The 18,636-nt window shown below is 33.2% G+C and overlaps 1 protein-coding gene across 5 annotated transcripts in view; it reads left to right on the top strand.

The window, feature by feature from the left end:
• LOC127834014 (TNF receptor-associated factor 3-like) overlaps positions 1-18,636 on the top strand; it is an 89,126-nt gene that overhangs the window by 10,777 nt on the left and 59,713 nt on the right. For all 5 annotated transcript variants that reach the window (XR_008027763.1, XR_008027762.1, XM_052359571.1 and 2 more), the window contains exon 2: positions 6,019-6,122. The gene's annotated coding sequence lies outside the window, so the exon portion shown is untranslated. The remainder of the gene's footprint in view (positions 1-6,018; positions 6,123-18,636) is intronic.

Below are 18,636 nucleotides of genomic sequence, written 5' to 3'. Positions count from 1 at the left end.
CAGTTTCTTCAAAATTGGAGGATGTGTTGTTGAGATGGAAGAATGACTTTGCAAATCTTTTGAATCAATCTGTTAATTCAAATGTCGGCCAGCATACAAGTAGTTTTGATAATGTGTACCATGAGGAGTTGGATAGACCTTTTTCAGTTTTTGAGGTGAAAGCAGCTATTGACCGAGCCAAGTTGAATAAAGCGACGGGCATTGACCAAATTCCTAATGAAGTTCTTAAGAATGACATGTCTGTCTCCTTTTTGCATTCTTTATTCTGTGTATGTTATGAAACTGGTATGGTCCCATCAATGTGGGGTAAGAATATCATAAACCCTATCCCTAAGTCGAGCACTGCTGATAAGAGAGATCCTTTACAATATCGTGGTATTAGTTTGGCTTGTACTATGTATAAATTGTATGCAAGTATTTTGAACCATAGGCTGTCAAGCTGGTCAGAACTTAATGATAAAATAGAGGATGAACAGAACGGCTTTCGCAAAAAGCGCAGCACTTTAGATCATATCTCTGCACTGACCAATATTATAGATGTTCGCAAGAAGTTACATAAATCTACGTTTTGTTCATTTATTGATTTTAGACGTGCGTACGACGGTATTGAGCGGAATTTACTCTGGCAGAGGCTGAATAGTATAGGTGTCCCAACAAAAATGTTAGATGCAATCAAATCCTTGTATGCGTCGGTCTCCTCTTGTGTTCGTATAAATAGCCATTATACTGATTGGTTTGCAGTTACCACTGGTTTACGGCAAGGTTGTTCGTTGTCACCGTTGCTGTTTAATCTCTTCCTTAATGACTTATCTGTGCAGATTAAGGCGGTTGGTAAAGGTGTTTTGATTGAAGACGAGCTAGTTTGTATATTGTGCTATGCAGATGACCTTGTGTTGATTGCGGAAAACGAGCAAGATTTGCAATGCATGTTAGATGTATTAAGCCAATGGTGTACCTCGAATAGTATGGTGGTCAATGCAAATAAAAGTAACATTGTGCATTTCAGGCCAAACTCTGTGCCCAGATCTGAATTCAACTTCAAATGTGGTGTTCATGGATTAACTTATGTTGACAAATACTCCTATTTAGGTTTATTACTATCAGAACATTTGGACTTTAGTATTTCTGCCAAATCTGTTGCACAGAGTGCTAGTAGAGCACTTGGCTTACTTATTGCTAGATATAAAAGTATGGGTGGTATGTCATTTGCAGTTTATAGCAAGATGTACAATTCTACAGTGTGGCCAGTTATCTCATATGCATCAGCTATATGGGGCATACGGACATATGCATGTATAAATGCTGTTGAAAATAGGGCCCTACGCTTCTTTATGGGTGTTGGTAAATATACTCCATCAGCTGCATTAGCCGGTGATATGGGATGGCAACCACCTCTAGTTAAACAGTACAAACATGTTTGTAATTTGTGGCATAGATTTGGTAGTATGAATATGAACCGGGTCAATAGGAAGGTTTTTCAGTGGACTGTTAATACTGCTGGAGTTAAGTGTAAGAACTGGGTGTTCAGTGTGAAAATGATGTTTAAAGATTTGAATCTTGAAGAATTCTGTATTTATCCAGCTACTGTGTCTAAACAAACTTTTAGTGACAAGGTTGATAGTGCTATGTTCTGTAAGTTTAAAAGTGATTGGAAAGATACTGTATTACAACCAAATGCAATAAGAGGGAATGGCAGAAACAAGCTAAGAACCTATTGTCAATTCAAGAATGAATATTGTACAGAAGAGTATTGTAAGATGATATTACCATATAGACATCGTTCTGCTTTTGCTAAATTTAGATGTGGGGTAGCCCCAATTATGTTGGAAATTGGGCGTTATGCTAATGTGCCTGTTGAAAATAGATTCTGCCCTAATTGTACAACTTGTGTTGAATCAGAAACTCATGTTATGCTATACTGTCCACTTTATTCTGATATCAGGACCTCTCTTTTTGAAAAATGTCATACCATTACTGATTTTAACTCTATGTCAGATATAGAAAAGATGGTAGTTTTATTCTCCAACAAATTATTGATAAGAGATACTGCCAAAGCCTGCTACAATATTTTAATGACCAGAAATGCTTATTTGTATAGATAGGTTACACATTCTATATGGCATTTTAGTTTTTAGATTTTATCAATTATTTGTAGATAACATAAACAAACTACATTTTTGTACAATAAGGGAATAGGACCTTTGATTGTTGCTCTAAATTATTCCAACATGACACTCTGGAAGTAAATATCCTAACTAATACTTTTAAATTCTACACACAGGTTTCATGAGATTATTTTTATATTGAAACTATCAAAGGTCTCAATATTCCACTTATGCAATATTGTTTTATTGTTTTATAATCCATGTTTTATAATTTTAACATATTTGGTTAACTTTTAACTGATGCATAGTAATTGTGTTCTTGACTACTGTTATGTCTCTTATAAATCCATTATATGATTGGCACTGTAATTGATATGAATACTTTTATTGTTGTATATACTTGTACAGTGATGAGACAGAAATAAAGATAGAAATACATGTAAGCTTTAAACGCAAACAAAAAGGTATTTTTAAAAGTAACACGTTTAATTATCCCGATTAAGTGAGATATGCACAAAAATAAGTACAAGTTGTTAAAGTGTTCATTTTTGCAAATAACGACACTTTAATATACGTAAAACATTATACAACAAACATAAACTTTTATTCTAATTAATTTAAGATTTAAAATAGAACATGATAAAACAATTGGCGTAATTTTCTACTTTTTTGCATTTTACATTTACAAATATTACAAACTGTATGATATACCTTCGTGCATTGTATCTTGAGATGATTTATGTTTCAAGTTTTCTTGTTCCTATTTAACACGATAGTTTTAGAAGGTGCATTGAAAAAATAGAATTTTCTAAGTTCAAAAGATAATTTAGCAAAACTTGTATAGTGCAAATGACCCAAGAATGCATATCGATGAGCTTATTTCGTCTGATAATCAGCATTCTACAATTTTTGCTTTCCTTAGCACATTTACCCCAATATATAGTTATTGAAGTCATTATTTGAGCTAGTGATGTGTTCACTTGAAGCCTAAACATATAGTTTTGATTTTTAACTTGCCCGAACGTGCATTATCGCATTTGAAGAAGTCTATATTTATTGTAAGAAGGTAATGAGCGGAACTACGCGGTTTTTAATGAAAGTGGTGTATCAAACTCAGTGCCCAATTTATGAAGTGGGATCAACGTGTTTTTTCCAGGGTCGTGGCATTGCGAGCTAGTTATCGAAAACTTTTGTACGACATGTTCATGTATATAATTCATAAAAAGATTTTGAAGTTCAACAACACATTAATTTGAAACAAAACACGTTTGAATATTGTGCATTTCATCATTTAAATTGAAGAACTGCATTTATTACTTCTGTGTAATTATTATAATGCAAACATTAAATTACATTTGTATGGCTATGTGTTCAAAATGCCCCTTTTGAGAATTTTTTCATCGTCGTTTTATCGTCTTTCGTCGTGCGTTGTCCTCCGTGCGGCCTCATTCTTAAATGACTTGTTCACAGTTTTAGCATAGATTCAAAAAATAGTGTATGAATTATGTTTAAACAATCGAAAACCAGTCCTAACTAAATCAATTGTAAAAAACGCTATTTGCTAATTAATGGATAATCATTGTCCGAAATTGGTAAAACAATAATGTGTTTATCACACTTTGCCTTGCTCTTTTAGAAAATACGTGCGAAGTTTTAAAGCAAACACTTTTTCTTCCCGAGGTCCCTCGATCCACTCTACTGTTTTTCTTGCATTTGTAATTAGCTCAGATTGTTCAAATCATTGTATAGATTTGTTATTACATTGTTTTTTTATTTAGATTTTTCAAAAATACGGTTATTTGTAAACAAGTGAACACTCTTTAGGCCACATTCATCGTCCCCTCATTAATCTTGGTATCAAACATGTTCTCATCATATCTGAGAAGCGTTTGCAAATCACGTGAGGTCAAAAGCTATGTCACTTTGTGAAATAAAAGAAATAGCTTGTTCACGCTTTAGAATTCGCATTACGAGTTAAATGTTCATTAACTATGGTTATTACATGTTGTTCGAATATGATAATATGGCTGTTTAACTTGTAGTTTGGCATTACTGCAACTGTTAATACAGGTTGAAGTTTCTTCTTTTTTAAGTTGAACGATTGACGAGATTCAATCATAGTGTTGATGCTGCTGCTGCTGATGGTTATTATTATTATAAGGATGATGATGATGATGATGATGAGATGATGACGATGATGATGATGATGATGATGATGATGATGATGATGATGATGATGATGATGATGATGATGATGATGATGATGATGATGATGATGATGATGATAATGATATAGCTTGCCAATAAATACATAATAACATGTTTTATGTACATATAATTTGATTTCAGTCAATGTAGTGATTTCCTGTTTCTATTGTTATTGTATTGATTCGAATATACATTCGAGTTTTCGGCAGTAAGTTTTCAATTCGGTGATATTTTAATGAAAACAAGTCAGTTGTTATGTTGGCGAGCAACTATGAATATACCTGTTTTATTAAGTTACAAGTTCATTTTGTCATATACTCTTAAGAAAAACGTAATCAAATGAATAGTGTGATAAATATTGATGTATTCAATGTCACATTATTAAGATAACTTCGTTCACGCTTTAAAAAAAAATAATATCGAAACCAGTTTATCGCGTTGGCGAGTGTCCATTTGTATACGTATTCTTTGTTATTACGATAGATATTAGTCATCCCTTTACTATGCATCAAGGGATTCTGTAATTACTGTCCACAATTGTTCTCCATTATCTAGCTGAGTGTCAAATATAAGATCCATGTTGCTAGGGTCATGGTTAAAGTCACACACACAGACCAAAATCACTCGTTTTGATTAAATAAGCCTTATTTGGTAAGAATTCTACCATATTAAAATGGATTCTCAAAATGTCCTGATGTAATTGTTCTCAGTTATCAGGCAGTGCAAGACCTATGTGTTTTTTTACCAACGTCTAGGTCACACATCAAAGGTCACACATTTGTAGAACTATTTATTATTTAGTCATTATTTTACTATGCATCAGTCGATTCTGTAATAACCTTCCACAATTCTTCTTCATCTTCTTCCTTACTGTGCGTCATATGTAAGATTCATGTCTAGGGTTAAGGTCAAGGTTCATGTCTAGGGTTAAAGTCTACGTCACCCAATATACTTCATGTAAGGTAATACGATTCACATCAAGGGTCAATGTTACACAAATGCTTTATGTAAGGTCGTACTCAATGATGGATGATTAACCTTAAAAACTTATTATTGTTATTTCCACGTGTGCCATGACGGATGTTGTGTTCACTCTGCAGCACTCTGAAAATTTAGTGTATATTAAGATTGAATGTTTTCGTGGAAAAGGCAAGCCTTTTTAATTCACCTAAATAAATATTAAACGCTCAAGAACCCTCCTCTGTCTTAGTTTTGCATTATTGTCCATTGTTATTTTTGTAAGATGTAACTTTTCGGGGCAATAACTCAGTATGTAAGATTTCAATTTAAGAAAATACTCATAACAAGCAATTTCTCCTTTTTTCATGATACTTTCGATGTTAATTGATTAATGAAAAATATACTATGTGCAATTTATTGTCTTCAAACCCATCACAGGTACAAATGAGTTAAAAAAAAATTGACAAGAAGCACAACCCTTCATGTATACCGTTACTTTTAGTTCTACACCCATCCAAAACAAAATTTATTGGGGGGGGGGGGTATCAATTCAACGAATTCGCTTGTTTATATATTTAAGTAGGACTGAGAATCCACATAGCCATACATATTGGTTTTTGAAAAAAATATTGTATTGCGCAGCTGTTTATGATGTGTGTTAATTTCATATGTTTCTCAATTCGCTAGAACGTTAAATTGTCATTTAATCGTGCCAGTTTAACAAAATCTTTCTTTTTGATTTAAGGAATATCCTAAGCATCTCGGTCAAGAGCAGAGCTTAATTGTCACTGTCTGAAATGGATGTCTTCCTCTTCATGCTCGTGTCCAACAGAAAGTCTAGACAAGGGCGTAAGTTTAATGTCGTTATAGACATAATTAGAAATTAGTATTCATTCCATTAAATGTATAGTAGTTTAAAATTAAATTATTTAAATTCGCTATAATACCCTCCTACGATAACCATTAAGGATATTGCAATTAATGTTTGCGTTGATAATACTTAAGATGTCTGACTGGCTCGTGAGCCTGTTGAAATGTACGGAACGAATGATGTTGAATGAATGGAAAATTTATAACAATATTGTTTTTATATATGATTGTTGTTTAGTAGGAAATTGCTTTCTTAGCCTAAGTGAATCATGGAAAACAGATCTGGACGTGATGTATTTAACGCTGTAAAATAAAGCAATCATTTCCGTAAACGAAATTGAGTATTCAGAAGTTAAATTGGCATATCATACGGCCGTAAAACATACACAAACGCAATGACATGAGAAAAACGCGTATACTATCCTGTTCGGACTGAAACCCCTGTTAAATTGTGCTTGTTTGTTCCAAGCATTTTACGGAAAACAATTGCACCATATATGATAACGAATTATATATTTTCTCAACTCTGAAGCATCTATTTAACCATCTAATGATGGTCTATTTGACCATCTAATGACTTGTTGACTCTTATGGATTGGTCATTATTTCCAATATACCAAAGACCAATAGAATTTTATAGGTCTTTGAATATACCAAACCCCTCTATCATACGCCATTCATGAAAGCGATGGTGAACAAATTTACTAGAAACAGTCAATAGTATTTAATACGTTCAATTGTTTACTTTAAATATTCAAAATATGGGGTTTGTTATAAACGAAGTACTCGCTTGGTTTACACTAGTTAAATTGAGGGCCAATATACTATGATTCCAAATACGTGTGGTTATTGTAAATCCATTAAAAACGCGAACAAACAACATCTATAAAGTAAACAATTCAGCATAACAACTGAAAACATGTTAAAATGACTTGGACCCACCCCAAATGACTTTTGTTCTTTTGAATGCCTACTATATTCAGTTAATTGTCTCATGGACTGATGCATTCGGAACTATGTCGGTGTACTCTGCTCTAAACGTTATATGCTCATATAACGGAACGAAGATCATGGACAGTATCGGATGCAGGAAACGATGGCATTGTAGCTAAGTGATGTTGCTTGCAGATAGATGACATGTTGGGCATGCCTACACAAGGATGATTGTCGGTTTTATGCCAATTAAGTCTTTTTAAGCGACACATATAATTTATCTTCAAAGCTGAAAATACAAATTTCCACTTCACTTAAAGGTCACTTATTAAGTTGGCACCACAATGAATGTCGTCGGCTTTTTTGGTAACATAACCTTGCCGTACATGTTCTCTAATATACGGAACGCAATTCGTAATATGCCGTTTTAGATCCGGGCATGCCCACACCACAACGCGTATATACCTCAATTTAGGGGGCAACGCCGCAATATGTGTTTTGTTTGCTTATGGGATTAAAATGGAAGCTTTGGTCACTCAAGCTTTATTGCATATTTCCTTTGACCGATAGTGCGTAATGCACAATCGACGTATGACATCGAAAAGGGTCATTGTATATAATGTCTCCCCACATCTGGGAATGTAGAACAAAGTCAATATACGAATAATATTATTTGTGTTACTTAACATTACGGGTTTATTGACTCAACAAAAATCTCTGGACTTTATGCCCATTTTTCTCTATATGTTTCTCTATACAAAATTTGTTTGAGCTTAACGGGCTAGTTTCTGTAATATTGAATGAAGCTCCGTTGTATCCTGACGAAGAAGGTGAGACCAATTTTTCGTACTGGTTAAGTAAGTTGCTGTGAATATTGCTAGGCCGTTACTCCACCCAGTCTTAATTGTATTGCGTAATTTAAATAAGGTTCGTTTCCGATTTAATATCATAATCATAGTAAGAATTTATCTGAAACATTAAAGATAAATATCTTATTAATTGATTTAAAGCGGGTATATACGATTTTTTATATGTGTTTAATTGTAATATATTGATAAAATATGTTACAATAACACAAAATAGGCAAGAAAAATTATACATTAAAGCCGAATTTCATAAAATGCAGCAAAGACAAATTAGCGCCCCGAGCCGATAGTGACGTACATATTTTCCTACAAAAACCGAAGCATTCGTCTTTGTATTATAAACCGTTAAACTACGAGGGGTGTTCCAGAAGTTCGTGGATTTTCGCTATAACTTATTAGTTTGCTGGTAAAAGTCAATGAAATTTACATATTATACAAACCAATTATCATGGACTTTATATATAAGCTAAAAATGCATGAATTCCATAAAGCGCGTTTGAAACGTGTTGCCATAGAGACCTCAGTAACGACATGCGGCGCACGCGTGTATTTTATTATAAGTATGAGCGTTACGCGAATTTAAATTGGTTTAAATGTCGTTGATAAACAGAATTTACGGCAAATTTCACGTTAAAGCGCCTAAGTCCTCCTTACAGCCCGGATTTGGCCCCTATGGACTTCCGCGTCTTCCCGGAAGTTAAATCACAGTTGCGCGGTATTCGCTTTGCAAGTAAACAGGAACTTACAGTTGCAGCAAAGCGAATCGTGTCGTCTTTTGACGCTGACTGGTATAGAGACACTTTTGACAAGTGGATTTCCCGACACATAAATTGCATTCGCGTTGGAGGTGATTATGTGGAAAAGATTTTACAGTTGTTAACTTCATAACGTCATTGACGTTGAACAGAAACGTTACACGTGCGTCGGTGTGCGCATTGTGCACATGTTTAAATCTCTGATATATATTTATTGTTTTATGTATTTCCATGAGTATATTTCGAAAGGACGAAATATTCTTAACATGCTATTTGTTTGTCCATTTATGTTATCAAATGAAAGTTATAGCGAAAATCCACGAACTTCTGAACACCCCTCGTAAGTTTAGATGCACATCGTACATGTATGGTATACATGCTGGCGAATTCGGCTGTACAGCCGTTTTCAATTTCAGAATTAAATATCTGGCTTATTTCGCATTTTTCGACACAGGTTCTTCTTAACTTTTATTTTAATTTATATTGAAATATATATATAATAAGTTTTTTACACAGTTTATATAAATTCATAAATATTTGACAAAATCGTATATACCCGCTTTAAAGTCATACCCATTGTTAAACTTCTGAATTTGTCCACGATGTAACTTATTTTTGTTGTTCGCGCTTGCATCTTATTCATTCATTAAGTCCGCCATTTCGTATGACGTTCATTGGTAGTTATTTTTATGTCGTCACATGTCATTGACGTCAGGCCCGGTTTAAGTATAAATAGCGGGGTCAAACGTTAAGAAGTTTCTCTCTGTAGCGGATCCGGGCCCGTATTCACCAACCGATTCTTAGACTTAAGAATCAAGAATAGACTTAGAACCAAGAAAAATGTGTTCAGTGTTTGAATGCATACAGGCCTCCACTGGTGATTATGTCATTAACAAATTGTTCTATATGAAGAATAATATAGATAGAGATGTTTACTGCAGAGTTTGACTCACAATTAAAGAAATTCTTGAATATTCCAATTTAAAGAATTTTCTTTATTCTTAGACCTGAGTCTAAGAATTGTTTGGTGAATACGGGCCCCGTGGTCTAGTGGTAACACACTGGCTTCACAATCCAGAGATCGCTGGTTCGATCCCCCGCTGCACCTAACCTTCTAACTCGTCTTTCGCATGAGACGATAAACCGAGGTGCAGTGTACTAGGTGCTATACACCGGGCACTAAAAGACACAGGGTCACCTCTGGAACGGGGTGTCTCCTGTATCTTGCACTATCCCCCGTAACCAACTAACACGTCTTTCTGGGGGCGATGGCCATATGGGAGACAATCCCGGTGCACTCGATAAAAAAACAACAACAACCAAGAACTTTCACTTTCGAATACAGCTAAAACGAATACGGATAAAATTTAGTAAATAACTTTAAACATACTTCAGATTATTGATAAACACTTAGGGTTTGAAAATAGTGAGATGCAGGTACGAATATTTTTATTATTGATTGTATACGATATTTTGATATATGCTTTTGTTATAATGAAACTGATTATGAAACTGAAAGTAAAAATACAGAAACGTTTATAACCCTTTGTTTTATCTTGTTATACGGCATAACAGTATGTTTTTTTTAGTTTTGAATGACCTGTGAAACAGTTTGTGTTTAAGAAGAGGATGTACTGCTTTGGTTAATGCTAGTTGTGTTTCTGACAACACATATACGTTAATTCTTCCATATGTGTGGTGACTAATACGTGTTATTTATTTATAAGTGCTATGCGACCGTCCATGGCTTCTATGAGTTGGGTTTAAGCAATTGATGTTTCTCTGAAACAGCTATTGGTTCAACACCTATAACTGATTCTGGGTCAACATAACCCTACAAACGATCTTTTCCAGACGACGAGTGTACATGAAGAAGCCCTAAGGGCGCTAGTCTGTGTGCGCCGCATATGATAGTGTGATTTATCTGTTGCCAGTGCCCCAGATAATTATTTGGGTAATAGGGTTTTCACCTATTGATTTTGAAAAATAGGGTGATTTCAATTTTTAAATAGGGTGAAATAAGTTATTAATATTTATACATCTAAATCATTGCTGCTGTTAAACAGACTATTTGCAGAATGCACATTTCAACTTTTTTTCTGTCCCATTAATGTCAACAATTTCTAACCAGGCCAGGAATATGACTTTTTCCACTTTTGACATTTTTTTTCTAATCACGGACTTTCCGTCATGTCTTTGGATGTCAACTCGCTACTTTCAACTGCTGCATACACAGTTTCTAACAAATTGATAACACAAATGATTCGGTTGTTTGTACTTGGTTGGAAAAAGTTTGCGATCGATATATATTTAGCTAACAATCGCGGACGTCTTTCGACCTCGCTTAGAGATTTTTATTACGCACCATTATAGAAACTGAAAGTACAGACGCTTTACAAATACATTCACGTTGGAACTATTTTAGTCAGACGCTTAATTTGCTATGAAATTAAGTCCGTGTAGTGTTTAAATAACTTCGACTGCTCTGCTTCTCTGTCATCCAGGCGCTTGCTAACTTTCGAATGAATAAAATCTTCGCCGCGGTACGATAATTATTCCAATGAAAAGTTACCAAAATTTAGCAAAGAATTTTCGATCGAGACTTGTATCATACGCATCAAATCTTAATAAGCGTAAAAGTCAAATTGATTGCGTTTTCAATACGCATTATATTGAATTTCTTTGCGTTTTTAAACATTTTAATAGGGTGAAAAACGCCGATACGCAGCTTATCTGAGGCACTGTATAAATCGTGGTATAATACAAAATTATTAACCAGTGACTCATTAGTCTTCGGCAATATTCGACAGGGTTTCCTTTTGATTTCAGTCATTTTCGGAAGCTGGCATAACATTCCGTAAATAATCATCTAAAATGTATTTTCTATTTTAAAATATTATTTATTCAAGTTAATCAAATTGTTTTTCCCCCAGCCATTTTGATAATTGTCGAAAAAGGTTATTAGACTGGGATTTAAACCCACAATACGTAGGCTTCATCATTATGTTATGATACCTGTTAAAGTTATAGCTTTAACAGACATTAATAACAAACGTTACAAAACAATCATTAAGTATCAAATATCTATAAATAAGTATCGATTTTATACGGATAAGAGTGCCATGTTTTTAATTTTGCATTATACAGAAAACACATATCTATTTATTCATATATAATCTTGGAAATGACTTCATCGAGAAATTAATTATATGGTGACCTGTCGGTTGCATATTGAATACAACATTATTGTAACGCTTACAGACGATGACTCACTGGGTTCCTGGAAAGGATAAATAACCGTTTAAAGTCAAATAATTAAGTTTGGTGCAACTTATAGAACAATTTTTGTTTAATCGTCAAAAAACATTGAGTGCGAACGCACCCAATGCACCCCCTGGCTACGGGTAAAGTACCTTATTCGTGTGAAGAAGATGCATATAATAGCACTGGTAACAGTTGCCGACAAACTGTACTTTCCGTTTGCAGCAATTATATTTGTTTCTTACAGAAATTTGGAAAATTCCGATAAAGAATGACTTTGTGTAGATTCGTTGACACCGCCAACAAAAGCAAAGTACAAAGCAGTTTGTTTCTTACATGTTACATTCCACTTAATCATTGTACATTATCTATTTTTATCTATTTCTTAGTTATTCATTTTCTCTTCCATTTAGCAATCACAACCAATACTTTTGAGGTTATTTCCTCAATCCTACTGCGTTGAAAAATGAACGTTTATAGGTGGCTCTTGCCAAAATGAGTCATGTAATAAAAGTCCCTATTTTAGAACGTGACTTACCAGGATGTCCGACATAATTTAAAATTAAAACATTTACTTCATTGTGGGGCTTTTTAATTGGAAGAGTATAATATGCATAAGTTTTTATCAGACCTCAGTGTAACTTTGAACGTAATCAACAACAAACAATGGAATAAATGCGAAAGTAAGTGTTTATAAAGATAATTTTGTTAACGGAAGTTACGTTAGGCTTTCAACCTCGTTGATCAATATACAAAAATATAACGCATGCATAGCTATTTTGTTTACACATCGTGTGGATTAAGATTGCTCATTTATAAAACCTGTAACGCTTCATTGTAAGTGTAATTTAGCTGTAAATATAATTAATGCGGTATCAGTTTTTATTATGGTGATTAACGACTTTAAAATTTTAAAGCATGACATGTTTCTCAATATAATTAAAATATATCGGACACAATATGTAATGGATTTCCTTTTCCTCATTCAAAAAATAAAAACAGCTTGTATACGAGTTATTAACATTTTTATTATAACATTTTATTTTCAATATTTCCTCATCAAGGAACCTCTCTTACAATTTGAATATTTCCTGATAAAACTCAAAAGTTATTAAATGTTTTATTATAACCCTGCAGATTCATCTCTTAATATATCTTTACAATAAAACAATATATTCTTAAATACTAATGTTTATTACTAATTTAATTAATTGATAATTTGTTCTATTGTATACATATATGATGGGAGGTTACACGATCTAATACATACGATTAACGTTTTTATTAGTCTCCTCCCTTTAGAAATACAAAATATTAAGCTAATTTACTCTTTAAGTTTAAAGGGACCGTCAACCACGAATGACGAAAAAAGAAAAGTTCTAAAACACCGTTTTTTTACAATTATTAGTTTATATTGATTAAAATATATTTCTTGTATCTACCTCTTATGTTTGTTGCAAAATCTTAAGTTTTCTATTACATTATCTATATAGTCGCAGATACGAACTTAATACGTTTTGTCGCGTGTTAAGTCCTTAAACTGATCAATTGAAAAATCAATATTATTATGGATTGACAGTCGACCGATCAGTCCTGAGTTTAGCTTGGCTACATCATAAGCAATATGGTAACACTCTTACTTCATGGCCTTGCGCTTTTTCATTAGATTGGATTTTGCTGAATTGTTCACAATAATCAGTATTCCACGAAAACAATTGTAGACTTGAGTCTAATTGGAATTTAAAAAATAAAATTCGAAAACATTATATAATATATGGCATCTGGCACGTATTGTTTGCAAGACATTAACCCTTATTCAAAGGTCAATGTCATATTTAACAGTTTATGCCTTTGGGACCGCAGTTCTCCTTCGTGCAATAACATTTAATTCAAACGATCTCTCCTAAACCGGCATAATTCCACGAAATACCACAGTAATGATCATGCAATTGCTTTATTAAATCACGCTCAACTCCTCCCTTCCGATTCATGTATAAATATATTTTTAAAATGAAAGCTTTCAAAATGTTTGAAACCGCAATTGCCAAGGGTCTTTTTCATTGCATAGTTGTACTCTGCCAAGATTGGTCGTATCATTCCCACTGGCCACCCAAAAGGTAGCACAATTAATAAAGTGGCAAACATTATCTTAAAAAAACTTTCTCGGAAACGTCAAGGCCCGGAAGTTTGATATTTGCAAAGAAACGTCATATAGTGATTCTCTACTTCGTTTCTTCAAAAAATCCCCATGGTGTAAAAATTTGACTTGCCTTGGGCTGTAAATGTGGAATGAATTATATTGATTAATTAAAATAATATTAAAAACAAACCCTCAAACCACCAAGCTTGTATATTTGGAATATATCATAAGAGTGTGGTCCTGCACAAAGTTACTTGTTTTCTAACAACTAAAAAGTGTCGTTGCTTTAATGATGATTTTTCATCAACCACCTCGCATAACTGTAACTGTCCCTTACGAAATCAATGTCCTGGTTAAGCTACAAACCTCAAATAATTTAGAACGTGTAATAAAATGGAACAATTAATAGAAGATTAAGTAATCGTGATAAATACTTATGTTGGAGCCATTAAAACAGGTAATATTTACTGATCATAAGAAATTCTGTGACTTCTCCAAAGAGCATAATTTTAAATTTTAGGAAAATTGTATTTATCGCAAAGTTTGTTGATCAGAACTGAGCATCGTTGGTTGCTCATATTTTATGATAGTAAATGAATGACCTATATCAATTGAGTCTTAATGTGTATTCATATTTGTATTAATAACATTCGTTTAACACTTTTTTAGACCTCTTGTGCAGTTTTTATTTGTTAAGTACATATACACAGTATATGTTATATACTATGTTATTAACGGAGAATACCGGTATTGAGGTTTGTTTAAAAAGTCGGACTTCGTCGTCAACTGAAAGGTTTGTAATACTGTTTGTTGTTGCTTATTAACAAATAACAATAATACATGAACAGTTTAAAACTCTCCGTACACGTAAACAAGAGATCATCAGCTGGAGTAATACCATAACTATTGAAACTTAACAATTTATATGTTTTGCTTAAATTAGTATCATTTGGTATCGTTGAGTATGCGATTTCAAACACTATACAATAGTTTCCATTCTGTATTTCAACGCAAATCATTAAAATAGTTAAATTCATTTTGTTCATAGCGATGCAAGAACATGTACGTTTTTGCTGCTTTAAGAGTGGGTCCACTTTAGTTTCATTTTCATTTTAAAATTATTAATTAACCTTTTGATAGAAACAAATTATAAGTTTCGAAGTCCTCTTGTATTTGCATCAGACCACAGTGCTGTATTATTAACTGATTGACATGCTTTCATCTAAAAATATATGATGAAAAGTTTCACATTCATTTAACATAGGAACAGTTGGCTGAAATGGAATAGCCCATTTTACATATCAAGGCGTTTGTACATTTGATTATATGTACGATTCGAAATTGAAACCACTGTAAATTGGTATCCCGTGTAAGACAAAAATATGTTGCCATTCTTTTGTTTCAATATTCTTAAAAATAATAGATCTTTATCTATACACACTGGCGAAGACTCACTTGTAGTTATTATATCATACCAAGGTTCTGTACCCTTTGTGTTTGACAAGATATGGCCCGTAGGTTAGTGGGAATAAACGGCTTAATAAAGCAAGCGTCATTAGAGCTTTTGGGCTTCATGTACCTGGTAACTGCGTTAATAATTCCTCACAAAAATAACCAGTTTGGATTGACTTAATATACTTTGCAAAGTAAAGCTGTAAATGGTTACAAGTTTGGAATCAAAATGAATGCCTTTTTCAAACCATGATTTAAACCTACACTTTTGTTATCATTTTTTATATCTGTGTTATAGAATAATGGATTATGAATCAAAAGCTGATATTTAAATGGTTCTCTTCTTAAAATTTAACGATTAATTCGTCTGTTCATTTTTTCCAAAATTCATTTTCTATATTGTTACTTACGTTTTCAGTTCCGCAGTTGTATAATTTTTGAAAGTCAATAATTGTATTAAAACTATTTGTCAATTTTCCATTCCCTCTGAGAATTCTACGGACGCATGAGCACTTCAGAGAACTGACAAAAGAAAGCCGAATAATCCTCTTTAAACCTCCTTCTTTATATTCTGTTCTTATAATAATTTTATTTATTCCTAGTTTTCCATTCAAGACAAATTTTAAAAAAAATCCGTTCATTAATATCTGCTTACAAATGATGTGGTTGATTTGGCAAGGAAACAAAGAGATGATTTAACACAACTTGAATTATTTCAATCGGTATTTAAATCATTCTAGAACAGTATTTTAATGAGGCTTTTATTTTAACTATTGTGTCAGCATAATAAAGTTATGCAGTTGTTACGCCCTTTTTGAGGGGAAATAATTGTTAGTTTCATTTAAATGTCCTTCTTGTTTTAATTCTTCTACTTTATCCAGACAACTTTCGTTTTGTCAAAATTAACATTTAACCCTTAGTATTGTGCGACGTGTGACATAATTAGGAAGTTTAATTGAGAGATGCTCCAGAGGCATCAAGGATTATAGAGGTATCGTCGGAAAATTGGGAAATTTTAAGTATGTGTCATTGATTTTTAATTCCTTAATTTTAAGGATACCATAGTTAAATGGGCACTTTTTCAGAGCAAAGTATTGTACTGTAATAACGCATGCACAAATTAACTCGATGAATAGTCCTTTGTTCCTATTCAGTTGTTACACAAGTTTCCCAAGTCAATAAAATATTGTAATCCACTGATAAAACTCCCAGGACATCATAATTTCCGTTCAAATCCACCCAAACAGGTAGCTAAGATATTTCTGCTTAAATACATGTATCGTTACATAAACATGTCATATTGATGGATCATACTTACTAATTTGTTGAAATGCATATACGGGCGTATTTATTATATGGTAAATGCACCGACACGAAAACAAACATGAATTAACCATGTTATCTTGTCATTATATATTAAAACTGACTGATCCCTGTTGCAAGCGTGCATCTACTGTCAAGGAACTAATTAGCCTCTGGCTATATTGACGTTAATATATGGCATGCATTATATGAATTATGTGACAGTATGAGCATGTAGCACGTCGTATAGGATAGATCTTAAAACTATCGCGTAACCTCCGAAAATCATTAAACGATATGACCCAATTTACCACAATTCACGAAAACGGTTTTTTGGCATCGATTTGCGACGCAGGTGTTAGATTTTCGGCACTTCTTATTTTTTTAGCCCGTTTTTCTTGATTTACAATAAGCTATAATTATCGAGTCTTTGATGGGTAAATTGGTTATTGTTTGGTACACTTTAAAGATTAAAAACGGCGAATTATTTAACAGTATGGATAGTTGAGTAAGATGGTTTTGTTCATGATGGATATAAAAACCGACCTGTATTATACCATATCGTTATTCAAAAAAGATAACCGAAAACGGAAAGATTTGTTATTAATAGAAAAGATTGATTTGATCAATGCGAGTGATTGGAAATCTCAACGGCAATTGGCCGATTTATTTGGCATTTGAAAGACTCGGGTGTTTTCATTTTTATTTGTTCCGTCTTTCAAAAGCGCTCGGCTCCGTGCTGTCATTTGATAGTTGGCAATGACTCCGCTTAATTAAATGTTTATGCCGCTGATACCCTATTACGTTGTGACAGAACAAAATTGCATAAGCCATAGAAAAAATGCGCTATTAATCTAAATTGCCCGTTATGGGAAACTCCTGTTTAAGCTATGTTTAAAAAACATGTCAGTTGTGAAATGTCGTCAGCAATCCTCACATTTAATTGTATAACCCATTCTTAATGTACTTGTATTTTCACTTCTTGTTTGAAATGCCGGAGATATTATCTTTGTACACTTCATGAATTAATTACTGTTATATTTTATGCAAAAAGATCAAAATTCATTGAATATTAACGTTGTTGTATTATCTGTACATGAAAACTAAAAATTAAAACCACCTCGCTATTAAGACCACTTTTCAAAAGTCCCACAGGTGGTCTTTGTTGTATTCTAGCCGGTGTTATTAATGTAACGTAAGGCGTATGTGGCTACATGTTTATTCATTCATACCCAAGCTACAAGTGTACAACAAACTATTAAGCATAGTCATATAAACACAAGATTCACAGTAGGACAACTCTTATGGGATCTAGTATTTAGTGTAACACAGTCATGTCCCTTTAACATATTTCTTGACAATATGTAACATCTCCCTTCTTTTCAAATAAATGTTTTCCTGGGAAAACATTTAATCTGTATCTCAATGGTGATCATATAACAAAATCTTGTGTCCAGGTATAACAAATGTTTCACATTAACGTTAATTGGTAAAGCACTGATTATAAATCTCACACACTGCTGGCTAATGTTAACATCCTGATAACACTGCTCAAGTTCTCTCGAAAATGACATAGATTGTGGCGTTGTTCTAGCCTCATCTTAACATTGTTGATAAATCCAATTAACACTGTAGAAATATAATCCAAAATGTTACTTTCTCACGGGAAAAAGAAATATATTGAAACTTAACAAAATACACCTGTTTATTTCCCGATTTCTTAACACTTTGATACTTTCACAAAATAACTGCAGACTGCAGTATGAGAATATGACGACTTGCAC

Source organism: Dreissena polymorpha, chromosome 6, assembly GCF_020536995.1.
Source record: "Dreissena polymorpha isolate Duluth1 chromosome 6, UMN_Dpol_1.0, whole genome shotgun sequence".
In the NCBI taxonomy this organism is placed as follows: domain Eukaryota; kingdom Metazoa; phylum Mollusca; class Bivalvia; order Myida; family Dreissenidae; genus Dreissena; species Dreissena polymorpha.
This window is presented reverse-complemented; position numbering and strand designations above follow the sequence as displayed.